Source organism: Pinus tabuliformis, chromosome 5_2 (assembly GCF_031772625.1).
Source record: "Pinus tabuliformis cultivar Carrire ecotype Pingquan chromosome 5_2, CPIR1, whole genome shotgun sequence".
In the NCBI taxonomy this organism is placed as follows: domain Eukaryota; kingdom Viridiplantae; phylum Streptophyta; class Pinopsida; order Pinales; family Pinaceae; genus Pinus; species Pinus tabuliformis.
This window is the reverse complement of record NC_142306.1, coordinates 89382984-89398392: the sequence shown is the minus strand read 5'-3', so window position 1 is coordinate 89398392 and position 15409 is coordinate 89382984.

The following is a 15409-nucleotide window of genomic DNA, read 5'->3' as shown; positions in this document are numbered from 1 at the left end:
TAGCAAAAGCCTTATGCTACTCTATGGAAGGGAAGTACTTTTGACTGCATCCTTACTAGCACTGGAAACTTCTACATCATATGTAGGTCCATATTTTATAAGTGCCTTTGTACTTTTTCTAGATGGAAAGAAACAATTTGAAAGTCAAGGCTATGTGCTAGTTTGTGCATTTTTTGTGGAAAAGGTATTAGGATCCTTGTCACAGTGACAAGGGCATTACAAACAACACCAGTTAGCTTCACGGGCTAAAGCAACATTAACAACTATTATATACAAGAAGGGATTGTTGCTCTCCAGTCAGTCAAGACAAAAGCATACACGCAGACAAATTATCAACTACAAGAGTACAAATGTTGCAAATGTTGGAGTTTTTTGTTGGAATATGCATGGTATTTGGATTTTACCTCTTCAAGTTGTTATGACCTTCATTATTCTACATCAGAACTTGGGCTTGACAACATTTTCAGGGTTGGCAGCCTCATTGGCAGTTATGTTGCCAAATTTCCTAGTTACAAAATTGCAACAAAAATTTCAAAACAGAATCATGGAATAAAAAGACAAAAGTATGAAGGCCACATCGGAGACATTAAAAATTAGGAGGATCTTAAAATTGCAGGCTTGGGAGACAAGATTTCTTTGGAATCTAGAAATTTTGAGGCAGGCATAATGTAGTTGGCTATAAAAATACGTTTACACATCAACTATCACAACATTTCATTTTCTCTGTTACACCCACATTTGTCTCTGTTTCAACTTTTGGTACATGTATGCCTATAGGAGTGCCTTTGATAGCAGGGAGAATTCTTTATGCACTTCAAACCTTTGAGAATTTTTGAGTTGACTGATATGTATACGAGATATAATTAGATATGTATACTTCAGAAAACTACAAAATAAATATACTTCCCAAAGCTACAGAAGAATTCTCCCTGCTGATTGACTGATACGTATACAATCTACTCTCCACAATGTTGGTGCCCATGAGTGGCTTGGTATTTGATGGATTTTCTACAAATATACAAGTCAGGAGCATTCATGTTCTGAATGTTAATAAACTTAATAGCATGGAAGGGGCTAGTGAACCAGGCAGAGAGTAAACCCCACAAGTCGAATGTTAACTTTTTGGTATTTTCTATGCTTAAGAGCAATTTACTTCAATTTTCTTGTTAGCCCAATATCAATATCCAGTTTAGCAATCACATCAGCATGATAGTAAAATGCAGATAGAACATAAACACAAACATTAGAATACAAGCCAAGATAAGAGGACACAAGATGTGGCACCAGCCAGGGACAAACCCCAATGTGGGGAAACCCTTGATCAATTTTTCTTATATTCTTCAATAGTTCAGCACAGAGAGAGATAGTACTAATATACAAATCTGATATTTTATGACAACAGCAGTAAAGCCTTGACCAGAGAAGTCAATGTTGGTCAAACAGGACAGAATCTTCCTCTGAAGATCATTCATATGGCACCAACAGGATTCTCATTAAATTGAGCCAAACATGGTCAAACCTTGACCCAATACATCTCCCAGAACGTTGTTGTCTTCGTGATGCACTTGCTGTCACTTCTTCAAGAGTTAGGGAATCAACCTTCAGCCCTCATTCTCCACACAATCAATAATGCAGGCCTTCTTAGGCTGCGGTGTATCAAGGTGAAACTCCACCACTGCCACGCTGTCCAAGTATGGTTTGATTACCCTTAATGCAACCCTTAGAACAAGATTTGTTGTTGGCTATGGCCTGCGGCCTAGCCCAGCAGCAAGTTAGGCCTACGGTCCTCCATCAAACAACTTACAAACACCATCAATGCAGTAGTATCTAGCCTACAAGAACTCGACTTGCTGTCAGCACATTCTAGCACCCAATCCGCATATGCATCTAGCCCTACGCTGATATGTTCTGAACCTATAGGGAAGATCTCTTCAATGTACTACCTCGCCTTATTCCTGCAGCTCCCCTACCTTGCAAACAATCCTGAAACCATGCCTAGGAACAACCTATATCACTGCGCTGTAACCCAAAATTCTCATGCTTCTTTCAGGCTTCTTCTTGCTGCGACTAGGGTCTCTCCTTTTGTTACGGCTAGGGCTCCTTTTGTTGCGGCTTAGGGCTCCTCCTCTAGCTTCGTATTAGGGCTCCTTAGATCTGTGGCTAGGGCTTATCTTCAACTGCGGCTAGATCTCCTTCATGACTGAGGTTAGGGCTCTCTTAGATGACTCTTTCCACTACGTTCTCCTTGATAGAAGACAAACCCAAACAAGTGGAGAGAGATCATGAGATGATGTGTGCCTCAGATGACTCGAGGTCTCCTCTATTTAAATGCAACGTTGAGGTTGAGCTGGGGGTAATTTGTTTGCTGGATGACCTTGACAAATTGTCAATAATACAAATAAATTCATATCTCCATAAATACATGTCGAAATTGGATGATCTTTAGATCAATCATACACCTCTTGGAGAGACAAATCCAAGAAAAAATATCAGCTGCCATAAATGAGGTGACCCACATGGATTTTGGCCCTAGTTTCCAATTTTAACACTCCCTCTCAACTAGGGAGAACTCCATTTGCTAATCCATCTCTCTCATCGGTACTATCTTTGCCATCAATGCACTCCTCTGCACTGCTCTGCTCTTCTCTGCTCTGTTGAACTATGAAGAAGAAGCAGTGATCGAGAATGTATCATTCCATTCTCTACTAACCCGAAGTCGGTCCCATATAAAGAGAGTGTATCATACCACTCTTACTAACCCAAAGTCAGTCCCAAATAAAAGAGAGTGTCTCATACCACTATTATTGACCCGAAGTCAGTTCCAATTGATCACAGATCAATATAGGTCATCCTAGCATAGGGAGTATGGTAGTACACGATGCATCCATCGATAGTACTGTGGTCCCTATCCTCATTTCCCTACTCCTTGGCCAGATGAGAGGTACTTCCCATCAGTCCCAAACTGCATGGGTAGGATGTCTCAGCAGGAGAAGGATGAACCACTCATCCTGCCTACATGTTGCCATGGGGTATCACAGGGGAAGGCTAAACCACTCACCCTGTACACAACAAATCACTAGGGGAAGGCTGGACCACTCACCCTATGATTGTGTCTCAACAGGAGAAGGATGAACCACTAATATACAAATCTAATATTTTATGACAACAATAGTAAAGCCTTGACCAGAGAAGTCAATGTTGGTCAAACAGGACAGAATCTTTCTCTGAAGATCATTCATATGGCACCAACAGGATGCTCATTAAACTGAGCCAAACATGGTCAAACCTTGACCCAATACATCTCCCAGAACGTTGTTGTCTTCTTGTTGCACTTGTTGTCATTGCTTCAAGAGTTAGGGCATCAACCTTCAACCCTCATTCTCCACACAGTCAATAATGCACACCTTCTTAGGTTGCGGTTGATGAACACCAGTATTGCAGCAAGAATGTTGCAACTCCTAGGCTACCAACTTTACTTTATCAACCCGAGGTTTGTACAAAATTGGAGGTGACAGTGTTGTATACACAAGTAGATGCGATGGGTCCACTCTTTGTCACTGTTGAGCTGGCGATAGACCACTATGGTCTCTCAAACCAGCCTTCTATTGATTCAGAAGGAGTTTGATTACTAATGAAGAAAAGGGAAATTTGCACTAATTGGGAGAATTGAAATATTGTCTACTGCAGTAAGGAAAGACTGAAATCAATGCTTTAAACACACCACTCATCTAACTAATTGCTAAGAGATCTTGCTTGAGAAGAATTCTAAGCTAATATGTGTGTAATCCTAATTGTCCTAGGCATGCAATCTGAAATAACCAAACATTCTACTGTTGTGCATATGAATGAACACAATAACTCTTTTTTCCTTTTTGTCCTTTTTGTGAAAATGTCAATGCTGAATCTTCTTGGTGATGTGGCAGGTAGGTTAGAGATGGTGATGGAAGGTCAGATGGCTTGGGAGGCAAGTAGGGGTCTTTTCCTATCTTCCTGGATGTTTTTCCCACAAATTGGCCTCAAAACAAGCCACTACAGGTCGTCCTACAGGATGTCCTAATGCTTCCTACAAGATGTCCTAATGCTCCTACAAGATCCCTTGTATTCCTACAGGATCCAGCGAGAGAAATAGGGGTGACTTGGAAGGTGGTATAGGGCTTAGGGAAGGTGAATGATGGAAGAAACAAGGCAAGGGAGTGGCTAGGACTTCCTCAAAGCTCAACCCAAAGTTTGTAAGATGGTTGGATTTGCTCAACAAACTTGGGAAGTTGTTCTTATGGAATGATGAATTGGTTGAGGGACTTGGTGGCTTTTGGTGATCATGGATGGATGAGGTTAGGCTGGGGTTGCTGGCATGAGATCTTCCTGCACTATTGAAACTCCTGCAATACATACATTACTGGCATTTATCCATAAATCATATCAAACAAGGAAGATTTCTAATCAACTTAAGAAAACAGAATTTCATTATTTAGTTGCCTAATTCATGCATGGAAATACTTGCAGAATATTGTGAAACACCATGATATCTAATACAAAGCTGAAGATATCAGAAATGACAATTGAAACCTATTCTTGAAAACTGAAAAGATGTTGGCCTAAGTAGCAGAAAACCCTAAATTCCATAAGAAATCAGAATTCTGTCTTTTTGGGGCTGAATAGGAGTTTTTCCTCAAACCATGGTCCCTGAAGGGAGGATTGAGGCCAAATCCACCTGTTATCATTATTTTTGGTATTCCTTTATCTCTCTAAAGCTACTGCTAAAGCAATGCACAAATGGAAGCAAACTAATCAAATTCACCACTACTTGCAATGAAACAATGCTAAAACCAATTCAACACTTGATCTATGAAATAACCTAAACATAAAAGTAGAAGAAGAGGAGCCTTTGTTTCTAGGGTTGGGCCCTAACCCAAGAGCTTCAGCCCTTAGAGTCAACTCAGAGTTGGATCAAGGAAATGCTCATTCTCATTATCATATCAGAAAAATTACATAACAATGTTTTTCCACAAAGTTTGAGCTCGAAAATGCTTAATGCTCTTACATAAAAAATCTGAATCCCAATGAGGCTTTAGGCCTCCTTATTTATACAACTGAAGTCTCCAACAACTTCCTTAAATCTATGGCAGCTTGGCTCCCAAACTTAAGATGAACTGGCTCTTAATTGTCACTGGCTTGGCTGCCCATGATCTCCATGACTCGACTGCTTGCAACTTCGAGCTAGTGTGATTTGATTGAGGAATATTCGAATGAGTGAGGATTTAATGAGGAGGATCTATCTCCTATAATCTCTCCTCCTTGTCTCATTCGAGTTTCTGCCCTTAATTAGCCAAAATTGCCATGATTTTCTCTCAAAAACCTGCAATCAATGCACATTAGACCACTAGACATACATCTTACTTTTACTCATCTCATTAAGAAAAATATAATTAAAACATGTAAGGAATTATGAGAAGAGTTGATTTTAATAAGCTTGGAGGTGTATTAAGGCCCACATCGTTACCCAATGATGAGGCTCATCAGTGGTGTACCAAGGTGAGACTCCACCACTGCCACGCTGTCCAAGTTTGGTTTGATTATCCTTAATGCAACCCTTAGAACAACCTTTGTTGCTAGCTATGGCCTGCGACCTAGCCAAGCAGCAAGTTAGGCCTACGGTCCTCCATCAAACAACTTACAAACACCATCAATGGAGTAATATCTAGCCTACAAGAACTCGCCTTGCTGTCAACACTTTCTAGCACCCAATCCGCATATGTATCTAGCCCTACGTTGATTTGTTCTGAGCCTATAGGACAGATCTATTCAATGTACTACCTCACCTTATTGTTGCGGCTCCCCGCCTTTCAAACAGTCCTTAACCCATTCCTAGGAACAACCTCTATCGCTGCATTGTAACCCGAAATTCTCATGCTTCTTTCAAGCTTCTTCTTATTGTGTTAGGGCTCCCTTTGCTGCAACTCGGGTCTCTCCTTTAGTCACGGCTAGGGCTCCTTCTCTTGCTGCGGCTAGGGCTCCTTTTGATGTGGCTTAGGGCTCCTCCTCTAGCTGCGCATTAGGGCTCCTTAGATCTACGACTAGGGCTTCTCTTCAACTACGACTAGATCTCCTTCATGACTGAGGTTAGGACTCTCTTAGATGACTATTTCCAATATCAATTCCAGAATAGCAATCACATGTAGCATGATAGTAAAATGCAGATAGAACATAAACATAAATCGCAGAAGACAAGCCAAGACAAGAGGACACAAGATGTGGCGCCAGCCAGGGACAAACCCCAATGTCGGGAAACCCTTTATCAATTCTTCTTATATGTTCTTCAATAGTTCACCAGAGAGAGAGATAGTACATATACATCAGAAGTCAACATTTTGACTTATCAAAATAAGAGCAGAGATCTTCTCAAAGAAGATGTCACATGAGGTAGCTGATCTGGACTCAGGTGAAGGCATACTGCTTCAACTGATCCTCCAAGGTGACTCCATCACCATGTTGCAACTCACTGTGATGACCTCACCTCATCATCATGCTGCACCCGTCACTATGCTGCACCCATTCACTAAGTTGCTCTTATCACTGAGCTACACCGAATCACGGCTGTACCTATCACCAATGTCACATGGGTCGGGTTCGAGTTCGGGTTCGACAATGATTGGGTTTGGTTTGAGTTCGAATTTTTTGATGAGGTTCGCTATTAGGTTCGTCTATATATATAAACATATATTAATTTAAAATGAATTATAGGATAAAATAGTAACAAATCAACATCAATAAACATAAAATATGCTATCACAAACTTGGAAACTGCAAGGGTAAAATACAAGCTTGAGTTGTGACATGAAGTTATGAGTTTTGATCTATTGACTTGGTCATTGGCTATGAGGTTCGCCAAAATTCGAACCTCAAGGTTAAAGTTCGACGAACCTTGTGACATAGCCCATCACTGTGCACTATGCTGCACCACTTCATCATTGTTGTACCCATCACTGTGCACTATGTTGCACCACTCCATCATTGTTGTACCCATCACTGTGCACTATGTTGCACCATTCCATCACTGTGCACTATGATGCACCACTCCATCACTGTTGTACCCATCACTGTGCACTATGATGCACCATTCTATCACTGTGCACTATGCTACACCACTCCATCACTGTTGTACCCATCAATGTGCACTATGTTGCACCATTCCATCACTGTGCACTATGTTGCACCACTCCATCACTGTTGTACCCATCAGTGTGCACTATGTTGCACCATTCCATCACTGTGCACTGTGTTGCACCACTCCATCACTGTGCACTATGTTGCACCATTTACACTCACCAGCCTTATCTATTTGCTATGGCTTGCAGCATAGCAGAGCAGCTAGGCTATAATTGCAAATCCCTTCAACTGGTCTTCAATGCAGTGATTACTTTCATTGTTTATTGCCTTTACCCCTTTCTCTATCCATCTAAATCAAAGTCTGCAACATACAACAATTTGTGCACTTGCATTTATGTCAACACAGTCCTAATCATATGTTGTCCAATCTTGTTGAACACACATCTTTCAGCACTCTACTTCATGTCATATGCTTGAAGCTGGACACTGTCCCTGTCCAAAACAACGTTCAGATTAGGCATCATATGGCTCTCCTCTTTCCAGCTTATAGGAATCCTCTTCTTGCAGCGGATTATATCTCTTTGGTTAGGGCACATGGAGCCCTTCTTTTGCTGCGGAATACGACCAGCATTTAGAGTGCATTCAGACTGTGACTAGGGCATACACAAAAATGTTGTGAGGTCTCTTTTAGGCCAGCGTGTAGACTTCTCTTTAACTGCGTTAGGGTTGTCCTCCTTCATGATTGCATTAGACCTTAAGGTCATCTCCATAGGGAATTTAGGCAGCATCTTAGTATCTCTGTGATTAGGGTATGACATCATTTATGGTAGCGTACTTAAGCTTCTTATTGTTGTGTAGAAAGGTCCCATTTAGGACAATGTAGAACCTTGTGTAGATCCACCATAAGAGTTGTCCTCCATGTTATGCTTCTACCATATTAGGACAACGTAGAGCCTTCTCTCCCTTGGCTGCATCTAGATCTAGGGCATGTCTTCTCCATGACAGCGTAGAGCTAGGGCATCTTCTTCTTAGGGCTACATAGTCTCTTAGGATCTCTCCTCCCACCAAAACCCAAAGACAAGTGGAGAGGAAGAGATCACAAGAAGAGTGTGTGTCCAAATGACTAGCAAGCCACCTCTTTTTATTCTAAAACGTTGAGCACAAGTGGGGGCAATTTGGTTGTTGGTCAACCTTGACGAATTGTCCCATAACACAAATAAATTCATATCTCCATGAATACATGTCAGAATTGGATGATCTTTAGATCAATCCAATAAAAATATCATCTGTCATTAATAAGATGACCCATATGGAGTTTGGCCTAGTTGCCAATTTTAACAAAATCGGATGATCTTTAGATCAATCCTACACCTCTCGGAGAGAGGAATCCAAGAAAAATATCAGCTACCATAAATAAGGTGACCCACCTGGGGTTTGGCCCTCGTTGCCAATTTTAACATAGACCCTCATCTCCTAGATAGCCCTGAGATGATAAACATGGAAGCATTTACCTGCCTTCCACATTTTGTTTCCTCCCTCATTTTTGCCTGCCTGGCTAAGCTCTCTTTAGCCTGTGAAATCATGCGAGTTGCCCCTTGTCTCTCTGATTTTTTTCTTGTTAGTTTTTGTTTTGTCATTCTTAGTTTATTTTGTGTCTACCTACCAGAATATGCCACACAAGTCCACATTCCAAGCAGTTTTCCCCTTCCACCTCATCTCTAGAATCTGTGTACCCAACTTAGCCCATTTAATTTACTTAAATTTTAATGTAAAATAAGCAGGGAAATGCAACTAGGGTTATTACACTTGCTAAGAAATATCTCCTAGTGATGGCCCCTTTACATAAGTAATTACAACACTCAATGCATTATTACTTTTTCAACCACATATGCTTTTTATTACATCAAGTAAAACATGATAATAGACTAAAAAACAAAATATAATTATGGAAAACATGATCTAGGTTTTAATGTACAGAGATTAGCATACGAATTCTTACAAAGAAAATACAATAGAGCATCCATAAAATACATACAGATTCTATAAAAACTACCATTATTCAATGTTACAATACATATTTATACATAAGTAATTATAAAACATAATACCATGTAATCATAAACATATATTCAACCTATATATCAAAAAAATCTTGCTATTACATATCAAAAACATGTAATAATTGCAATACAAAAAATACTAAAATATATTATTAAGAATATAACACAATCTCACATAAAATCAAAAGTGATACCGAATACCATTAGATGTTCATATAAATTTCCAATTAATGCATAATATGAACATTGTGTCAATATTTCATAAAGCTAAAACCTCAAAAGTTATAAACAAGCATAATTAACAATATCTAAAATAAACAAGATGGCCATACCCTGTATAATAATTTTTGGGAAGATAAACATCTTTTACTGGTCCAAACCTTTCAAATGGGATGCAAAGATCCTCATGCCTGTGAAACAAAAACAAACATTGTTACCCAAAACAAATTACTAGTAAGATAAAATGATCTAAAAAAACATTGATATCAAGTACGATACTGAAATATAAGGCAATAGATTTTCATAAAAATTCATAAATAGTTGTATAACATCTGGTTAAGTACAATTGAATTTTCAATCAGGTTGTACGAAAAACTCTAACAGAACTCCTTAGCCATGTAAATACCTGACCTCATTTCCTCCTTTTCTCTTGTCAATTTTGCTTATGACGTTGAGATTTAGTATATTTCTACTTAAACATATCTTTTTATACTTTTTCACATACTTTCACATTTTTAGATTGTGATACTTATATGTTTCCTTATGTTCAATGCATCTTTTTTCTTAATAGACACAATATCTATGTTTTTAACTATAATAAATCATGTCGGTGTAGGTCACTACCATCATGAGCATAGGTTTCTCCTCTAGAAGGAGATAATTTTTTCAGATGGCATTAGAAACCATTGATGAGTTAGTAGAATATTCACTAGATCATCTAGAGGAAGATGACAAAACCCAAACTATTTATGATCCCTCTAATTCCATTGTCGTCTTAAATGTATCTTGCTATATATTTTCACATACTTTCACATTTTTAGATTGTGATACTTGTATGTTTCCTTGTTTTAAATGCATCTTTTTTCTTAATAGACACAATGTCTATGTTTTTAACTATAATAAATCATGTTGATGTAGGTCACTACAATTGTGATCATAGGTTTCTCCTCTAGAATGAGATAATTTTTTCAGATGGCGTTAGAAATCATTGGTGAGTGTTAAAATTGGCAACTAGGGCCAAACTCCATATGGGTCACCTTATTTATGATAGCTGATATTTTTCTTGGATTCCTCTCTCCGAGAGGTGTAGGATTGATCTAAAGATCATTCGATTTCGACATGTAAAAATGAAGATATGAATTTATTTGTATTATTGACAAGTTGCCAAGGTTGGCCAGCAAACAAAACAAGCATTTTTACCCCCATTTCATCCTCAACGTTGCATATAAAAGGAGGAGACCTCAAGGAATTATTTCATCATCTCATCTCATCTCATCACATCTCTCTCTCCTCACTTGACTGGGTACGCTAATCTAGGCAGCGATCTCTCACACGTGCAAAGGAAGGACACTTTTTGTTTGACTGCGTTGACCGAATTTCAGAAGGTTGTTTTTTGGGCTGCATTGAACAACGTTGACCTCCCTTTGACTGCTCTTTTGGTGAGGCATCTCCTCCTTGGCAGGCCGCAGATCTGGGCACGAAAACCAAGGTGATCTGACCTCTGGTTTGACTTGCGTTGACTGCCCTAGTTGCTGGCTGCAGTTTGACTTCAGTTGACCAGACTTTGACTGAGTTTTTCAGACTGTCTTGGAATGTTTGGGTTTGTTGTTGGAGGCCGAAGTTGACTGGTTTTGACTGAGCTGCTTAGAGGAAGAATTCTGCATTGTTTAACTAGTGTTGACTTTTCTGGTTAGGGCTTTTCTGTTGCTGTCATAAAATATCAAATTTATAAATTTGTACTATCTCTCTCTGCTGAACTATTGAAGAATATAAGAAGAATTGATCAAGGGTTTCCCCACATTAGGGTTTGTCCTTGGTTGGTGCCACATCTTGTGTCCTCTTATCTTGGCTTGTCTTCTACTGTTTATGTTTATGTTCTATCTGCAATTCACTATCATGATGATATGATTGCTAAACTGGATATTGATATTGGGCTAATAAAAAATTGTAGTAAATTGCTCTTAAGCATAGAACATACCAAAAATTAACATGATACCAGAGTTGAGGTGAAGACAAAGCCCAAGCAAGAGTGAAAGAGCAATCACCAAAGACAGTTGGACAAGGACAAAAGGCTCAATGGGTTCCTCATCCCACTTCCCGGCTAAAGACAAGCTCTGTGAAAAGTCTGACTATCATGGATGGAAGATGTCTCTTGATTTGACATTGGAAGAACAAGAAGTGTTGGATTATGTGAAGGGGAAAATCCCTAAGCCTTCTTCAAATGCATCGTTTGCTACGAAGAACAATTACAATAAGGCTGAAGTCAAAGCGAAGAAGATTATCAGAGATTCCATTGATAAGCGTCTGGTTGCCTACATATCCGATTTGAACACCTCCAAGGAGATCTACGACAGGTTGGTCAGCATGTTCAAGGTTAGTGATGCAAATCAAATTTTATTTCTCAAGAATAAGTTGAAGGATATTAAGAAGGTCAAGGACGAGGATATTCAATCCTACTTCTTAAGGATCACTGAGAGCAAGAATGATCTTCTGTCGATTGGAGAGGTCATTCCTGGTAGGGAACTTACTATCACTACCCTTGGAGGACTCCCACCCGAGTGGTATATATTTAGAACCACTATTCTCAATAATGATCGAATTCCAGGGTTTGAAGAATTAATGTCGAGATGCATTCAAGAAGAAACAAGAATTGTGGAGCAAGAAATTCCTTCTAATATAGGCAACCCCACTGCTTTCTCTTCTCATGCCAAAAGGAGAAATAATGTAGGGTCTAAAGGTCATTTCAATGGAAAGCCTAGATCTAAGGGTGGAAGGAAGGGTAGGTGCCTTGTTTGTAATAAGTTTGGCCACTATGCAAGGGAGTGTCGAAATAGAAGGGACACATCACATGATGATGATCACAACCATTCCAGGGGAAACTTCAACAACAACAATCAAAGGAATGGCAGGTTCAATGGCAAAAGCAATGCAGGACATCAAGGAAATAGTCAACCCTCCAAGAAAGCAAGGAACTCCAGGTATGAAGAATCAAATGTTGTTAACAATAAGGAAAAGGAATACTATCTTATATCGGCCCTATCCACTACCTGTCCTCCGGACTCTTTGGGGAATTGGCTAATTGATAGTGGTGCCTCAAGGCACTTCACCGGATACAAGGAAGCTCTCTCTAATCTGATAGAGAAGGAGACAAACTTGGAAATTATTCTTGGAGACGATGCCACCTATCCCATGAAGGGAGTAGGAAATGTTACCCTTCAATTGAATCAAGGTAACACGATTCATTTACAAGAAGTTCTATATGTACCTGATCTCAAGAAGAACCTTGTGTCCATTTCGACAATGGAAGACAAAGGATACAAGGTGGCATTCATCGATGGAAAGGTACGCATTTGGAAAATGAATTTTAAAGATGCTTTTACTCTTGGGTTCCAGGTTGACACTTCGCATCAAGTTGGAGGAAGTCCATTGGGAGCCATGTCTTGCGACACATCTCTACAATCTGAACTATGGCACTAGAGGTTTGCCCATCTTCATTATAAGGCTCTACCCGATGTGAGATAGATGGTGACAAGTATGCCCGAGTTCAAAGTAGAGCATGAAGGATGCTTGACATAAATCTAGATGAGGTTTTAGCACTCAACTTTTCATTCCAACTGCATCACATGTCCGATGAAAGTGTGTCTACAAAGAACCCACGTGACCGACTTCTTAGGATGGCGAAGTCTCTCAACCATAAAGAACAAGAGATTAACACTAATACTACACCTTTCTTGGTAATAGTAGTAGAACAACAAATTAACACTAATGCTACACCTTTCTTGTTCTGGTTCATGGAAGCATTAAACTGTTACTCATCAGTGTTTGAGTCTCTAGATGCTACACTTAAAAGGAATATCATAGATCGTATGAATATTGAAAAATAATGCCTTGCCCGAGACATAGTGAACATAATTTCTTGTGAGGGGGAAGAAAGTATTGAGAGGTATGAAGCCGCACGAAAACGGGGCGCTAGAATGACTATGGCAGGCTTTAGTGTGTATCCTCTTAGTGCTAATGTTAAGGACAGTTAAATCTTTGCTCCATCAATCATACTGCAATAGCTAAAAGACTAAGGAAGAAGGAACTATGTATTTTGGATGGTTGGACATCTGCTTGGAATTGAGAAGCAAGGACTGTAAGAAGGTTCTTATACAATAATTTCTTACAATTTGTCAATACCATTGCAGAAACTGCATATGACTTTCATGTGTGTCAGGGAAGAGTTCAGAAATTTGCTTCCTTACGAAGGTAGAGAGGAAAATGCTAAGGCTTGCTAAAATCAGCGATATGCCTGTCTGCACAGTGGGAAACAGGATAGAGACAGTTACTATTTAACTTTCAGGAACTTATGCTTGACTAGCTAAAAATTATTGGATTTTTTTTCTCATGATCTTGAGTACAGAGTCTCATAATCAACTAGATGAAAAATCAAGTCTATCTTTCAAATGTTTGAACCAAGACTGTATCACTGATATTACAACAATAAAATAAATAATTTCAGTTTATAGAAAGGTAGCACAGTGGCAACATACTTGAATTTTTGGGGTGCTTCGAACAATCTTGTCCTGAAGATATGATTCCAGGTTGTTTGCAATTTTTAATTGGCGCGGTTAGCTCTAATTTTGAAACTTTGTTGGCTCTGTTGCAGGTATCATTTTGCATCAATTCTTCGCCAGGCATTTTTCTTGGACTCGCTAAAGGAGTCTCATTTTCCGCATCCTTCATATGAGTAAACCTTTGATCCAGCACTGGTTTTCCATACAAACTTTCAAAGAGAGAAACTGGAAGTTCAAAGCAGGTTACAAGACCTCCTTATATAACAGACACAGGTGATCCCAGAATGTGGCAAAAGTTCTCAACTTCAGCTGACACTAAAGAAAACAAAGAGCTTATGTTTGAAATCTCTAACGACGTGCTTGGACAGCCTATTCCTCTACGTTGCTATCTTGTGAAGGATAGTGTTTCCCTCCATTACTGACCGTTCCGATAGCCCTTGCTTCTGATCCATTGGTTTTGGCTTCTCCAGACACTAAAGAGCATTAGAGATTGTATTCCATTGCACAAAGATGCGTTGAAAGGGAAAATCTGCCAGAGCATAGTATTTCATGTTGAGGTCTCAAATTCTTGGTTCCATACAAATAGAAACCGCCAAAAGATATCTACGAACCAGCTGAACATTACAAATTTTCAGTCTCAGAACGTTGAAGTAAATCTGTAAAGAATGTGGCATTAGATTTCTTAGCTTAGTGAAAGCCCTAATGTTCTATCCTATTTGTCAGTCATAAAAATCTCACAAAAACCTGTAAAGTTTGTGCCATTGTGTATGCTTAGCCTCTAAAAGCCCTAGCTTTCTATCTTCTTCTGTGTAATTTGAACATAACACCATCAAATACTAGAATAATCAATGTCCATTCTCAAATAACTTTGAAATGTGGAGAACCAAGACATAAATCATTCAATCAAATTACAAAATCATGATCCTTAACTCAATGCACTTCTTCCCAAACTCTGCTGTTTTTTTCAAACAAAATTGAGCACAGCCTCCTCTAGTCCGTTTATAGAGAGCCTTAATTTATGAAATCTTGCCTGTAAGCCAAAATAGAGTCAAACATTTCCATTGAAAGCTCGGAATAACTGAACTGGAAAGAACCCTTGAATATATATTAATGATATTTTTTAATCTCTGATTCTTCCGCGTAAAACACTGTTTTGAGCATGGCCTCTTTCGACAGATTTAGTTCAGAGAATACAATGGATTATTTAATGAAATATTTCCAGAAATCCGAAATATAGCCAATTTTTTCAATCAAGAACTCAAAGCTTATACGATTCATGACGACGACAGGAAAAATAATGGCGCTTTGCAATTTTAGCACCCTTTTGCAGAAAATTACCTTTTCTGAACTCGTTTTGACGGTGAAGAAACACAAATGAATTGCTGGAAGCCATGCACGAAGAGATCTAGTGGCTCAGGGATCGATTCTGGGCAATGCTTATGCGATTGCAAACCAATATTGTTCAGA